Below are 5,000 nucleotides of genomic sequence, written 5' to 3'. Positions count from 1 at the left end.
CAATATGTTGTAAAGCACCCCAGGGCAGTGACCTAAATGCGGGTGAAGTTTGCGGTGCACGGGGGGAAAGTTGAATTTTTGGATGAAAATGCGTATTTTCATACTTTGAAAATTTCAGGCGTGTGTCGGACTTCCAGGCGGGGGCAGCCGCCAGAGGCGTACCGGGGACGCTTCCAGGAGCCTGGGGAAGATTTCATGAAAGTGTCCTTGGGACTTAGAAATATTTTGAGAAAATCTCGATTTTGTGAAAAATGTCACATTTCCCCTACTTCCACCACAGGGGGGCGTCAATATGTTGTGAGGTACCCCAGGACAGTGACCTAACTGTGGGTAAAGTTTGCGGGGCACGGGCGGAAAGTCGAATTTTGGATGAAAATGCATTATTTTCATACTTTGAAAATTCCAGGCGTGTGTCAGACTTCCAGGCGGGGGCAGCCGCTGGAGGCGTACCGAGGACGCTTCCAGGAGCCTGGGGAAGATTTTCTGAAAGTGTCCTTGGGACTTAGAAATATTTTGAGAAAATCTCGATTTTGTGAAAAAATGTCACATTTCCCCTACTTCCACCCCAGGGGGGCGTCAATATGTTGTGAGGTACCCCAGGACAGTGACCTAACTGTGGGTAAAGTTTGCGGGGCACGGGCGGAAAGTCGAATTTTGGATGAAAATGCATTATTTTCATACTTTGAAAATTTCAGGCGTGTGTCAGACTTCCAGGCGGGGGCAGCCGCCGGAGGCGTACCGAGGACGCTTCCAGGAGCCTGGGGAAGATTTTCTGAAAGTGTCCTTGGGACTTAGAAAAATTTTGAGAAATTTCCGATTTTGTGAAAAATGTCACATTTCCCCTACTTCCACCCCAGGGGGGCGTCAATATGTTGTAAAGCACCCCAGGGCAGTGACCTAAATGAGGGTGAATTTTGCGGTGCACGGGCGGAAAGTCGAATTTTTGGATGAAAATGCGTATTTTCATACTTTGAAAATTTCAGGCGTGTGTCAGACTTCCAGGCGGGGGCAGCCGCCGGAGGCGTACCGGGGACGCTTCCAGGAGCCTGGGGAAGATTTTCTGAAAGTGTCCTTGGGACTTAGAAATATTTTGAGAAAATCTCGATTTTGTGAAAAAATGTCACATTTCCCCTACTTCCACCCCAGGGGGGCGTCAATATGTTGTAAGGCACCCCAAGGCAGTGACCTAAGTGGGGGTGAAGTTTGCGGTGCACGGGGGGAAAGTTGAATTTTTGGATGAAAATGCGTATTTTCATACTTTGAAAATTTCAGGCGTGTGTCGGACTTCCAGGCGGGGGCAGCCGCCAGAGGTGTACCGGGGACGCTTCCAGGAGCCTGGGGGAGATTTTCTGGAAGAGTCCTTGACACTTAGAAAAATTTTGAGAAAATCTCGATTTTGTGAAAAATGTCACATTTCCCCTACTTCCACCCCAGGGGGGCGTCAATATGTTGTAAGGCACCCCAAGGCAGTGACCTAAGTGGGGGTGAAGTTTGCGGTGCACGGGGGGAAAGTTGAATTTTTGGATGAAAATGCGTATTTTCATACTTTGAAAATTTCAGGCGTGTGTCGGACTTCCAGGCGGGGGCAGCCGCCAGAGGTGTACCGGGGACGCTTCCAGGAGCCTGGGGGAGATTTTCTGGAAGAGTCCTTGACACTTAGAAAAATTTTGAGAAAATCTCGATTTTGTGAAAAATGTCACATTTCCCCTACTTCCACCCCAGGGGGGCGTCAATATGTTGTAAGGCACCCCAAGGCAGTGACCTAAGTGGGGGTGAAGTTTGCGGTGCACGGGGGGAAAGTTGAATTTTTGGATGAAAATGCGTATTTTCATACTTTGAAAATTTCAGGCGTGTGTCGGACTTCCAGGCGGGGGCAGCCGCCAGAGGTGTACCGGGGACGCTTCCAGGAGCCTGGGGGAGATTTTCTGGAAGAGTCCTTGACACTTAGAAAAATTTTGAGAAAATCTCGATTTTGTGAAAAATGTCACATTTCCCCTACTTCCACCCCAGGGGGGCGTCAATATGTTGTAAGGCACCCCAAGGCAGTGACCTAAGTGGGGGTGAAGTTTGCGGTGCACGGGGGGAAAGTTGAATTTTTGGATGAAAATGCGTATTTTCATACTTTGAAAATTTCAGGCGTGTGTCGGACTTCCAGGCGGGGGCAGCCGCCAGAGGTGTACCGGGGACGCTTCCAGGAGCCTGGGGGAGATTTTCTGGAAGAGTCCTTGACACTTAGAAAAATTTTGAGAAAATCTCGATTTTGTGAAAAATGTCACATTTCCCCTACTTCCACCCCAGGGGGGCGTCAATATGTTGTAAGGCACCCCAAGGCAGTGACCTAAGTGGGGGTGAAGTTTGCGGTGCACGGGGGGAAAGTTGAATTTTTGGATGAAAATGCGTATTTTCATACTTTGAAAATTTCAGGCGTGTGTCGGACTTCCAGGCGGGGGCAGCCGCCAGAGGTGTACCGGGGACGCTTCCAGGAGCCTGGGGGAGATTTTCTGGAAGAGTCCTTGACACTTAGAAAAATTTTGAGAAAATCTCGATTTTGTGAAAAATGTCACATTTCCCCTACTTCCACCCCAGGGGGGCGTCAATATGTTGTAAGGCACCCCAAGGCAGTGACCTAAGTGGGGGTGAAGTTTGCGGTGCACGGGGGGAAAGTTGAATTTTTGGATGAAAATGCGTATTTTCATACTTTGAAAATTTCAGGCGTGTGTCGGACTTCCAGGCGGGGGCAGCCGCCAGAGGTGTACCGGGGACGCTTCCAGGAGCCTGGGGGAGATTTTCTGGAAGAGTCCTTGACACTTAGAAAAATTTTGAGAAATTTCCGATTTTGTGTAAAAATCACCCATTTCCCCTACTTCCACCCTAAAGGGGCGTCAATATGTCGTAAGGCGCCCCTAGACAGTGACCTAAGTGGGGGTGAAGTTTGGGTCTGCTGGGTGGAAAACTGAAAAAAAGCGATTTTGTGACTTTGAGAACAAACAGAGAGCTCAAAACTTTGAAAAACGTCAGACCGCTGTCAGACTTCCAGGCGGGGGAAAGCTCTGAGGTTGTACCGAGGACACTTCCATGGCCCCCGGATTGATTTTCAAGAAAGAGTCCTTGGGACTTTGAAATTTTCCGGCGAGCTGTTTTTGGCTTCCGGGAGCCGTAGAACTTTGGGAAATCGATTCCGCTCACCGGTTCAGGGTGTTTCGAGCTAGTCCAGGTCCCAGCTACGCCGCCTGGCCTCCAAATTTCGCAAATTCGAAAAAAAAAAAAATAGAACCGGAATGAGGAAATTTCTGGCCGCCGGATCCGCCGCACGGCTCCAGGAGGTCGGACACTTTTTGACTTTGTTCCCTTAAAGTGGGGGTCGGTGTCTCACCATGCAAATACCCAGTTTTGCACACCAGCTGCAGGATATAGGAGAGAGAGGTACCTCTCGGCCCCGACCAAAATCCGTTGTTTTCGTGGTTCCTCGACTCGGGTAGGCGGTTTGGCGAGTACCCCCCTTTTGCATGGAAGTTCGCACTCGCGCCGAGACCAGGCTTCCGCGGCTCCAGGGGGACTTTTGCCGGTTGTCCGTCCCGAGTCCGAGACGCGTTTCCTGGGTCGCCCGAGCCCGAACGGACCCTCCCCACGTGGGTTCCTGTCCTCTGAGGGCGACGGTCGTCAGAAGGGGGGCAGATCCAGAGTCCTCGTCCGCAGGAGGGCTCTGGGAGGGCGGATCGCTCCTTCTGACTTTGTCCCCTCGGAGCGGGCTCGGCGTTTCTCTGTGTCGGATGTCTCCCGCTTCCGCGCCAACGGGGAGACCTATGAGAGAATCGCACCGCGACCCGGCTTCCGTCTCGAGGGCGCCCGGAGCGCGCCGGACACTCGCTTCCAGGACTCCAGGGGCACGTTTCTTCCCCGTCTCCCCCGAGGGGAAGAACGGAGGCAGGGGTTCCACCCGAGCCCCTGCCCTTTCTTCCGATCGATCTGGCTCAGCGCTCCCGGGTGGGGAGGTGGTGCCGCTCGCTCGGCCCGGGCTTTGGAGCCCGCGTCGGTTTACGGCGGGCGGTCTCCTTCCTCTGTTACCCCCCCCCGGGTTTCAGGCACTCGTCCTTGGGCGCGCACGCCGGCGGTCGCCCTCCCGTCTACGGACGGAGGCGGCCGAGCTGTGGGGAGTTTGACCCGAACCGTGGTACGGCAGCGGTCCGACGACCCGCACGGGCGAACGGAGGGGCGCCCACCCACCTCGGCGTGGGGGCCCGCCGTCCGAATCGCTCCCCGCGCGGGGCAGCACAACGATCTTCTCCGAGGGCGGCCCTTTGACTTTCAGATGCGCAGCTCGTCCGCGGAGGCCCGCGCCGCACCCCAGCGTCCGAAGGGCGGCCTCCGCGGTGGGCATCGGCGAGAGCGGCGGCGGTGGGTGGCGCTTCCACGCCACCGCCGAGCTCCGCGTTTTCCAGTCTTTTCCCGAGCCCCTACGATAGTGGGGGGATGACAGACGTGCGGGGAGGCGGGCGAGTGGGTTCTCACCGTGCGGTGTGCCCCGCGGCCGAACGCCGTCGCCTTCCCCTCGTCCGCCGTCCTCCGAGGCGGCTCGGCAGGGAGCGCGAGAGCGAGAGGGAGAGCGAGAGAGAGAGACCAAGCGGACGCCCCGGAGCGAGAAGGGAGGATGGAGAAGGAAAGACGAATCGAAGGGGGGCACGAGTTTGGCGAAGGGAGTACCCGGCGTATTGCCGCACCGGACTTCGTCTGTTCTCAACAGTCGAGACACGGCTTCGGGGGGAGACGCCGCTCGGTCGGTCACCTTTGAGGTTACGGGCAAGAGCCCGGGACAAGGGACTACGCCGGAGGGCGACGCCGACACGGCCAGGCCGACCATGCCCCGCGCTTGACCTCCGGGTCGCTGGGGCTTGTGCCGGAGCCGCGGCGGACCCCGACGGCCAGCCCCCCTCTCCCACTCCTCGCGCCCGTCCGCCGGTGGGTCGAGGACCCCCCGCGGTGGAGGCAGGTCTAAGCCAGAC

Source organism: Ranitomeya variabilis, unplaced genomic scaffold (genome assembly GCF_051348905.1).
Source record: "Ranitomeya variabilis isolate aRanVar5 unplaced genomic scaffold, aRanVar5.hap1 Scaffold_341, whole genome shotgun sequence".
Classification (NCBI taxonomy): Eukaryota; Metazoa; Chordata; class Amphibia; order Anura; family Dendrobatidae; genus Ranitomeya; species Ranitomeya variabilis.
Note: the sequence above shows the minus strand (reverse complement) of the source record.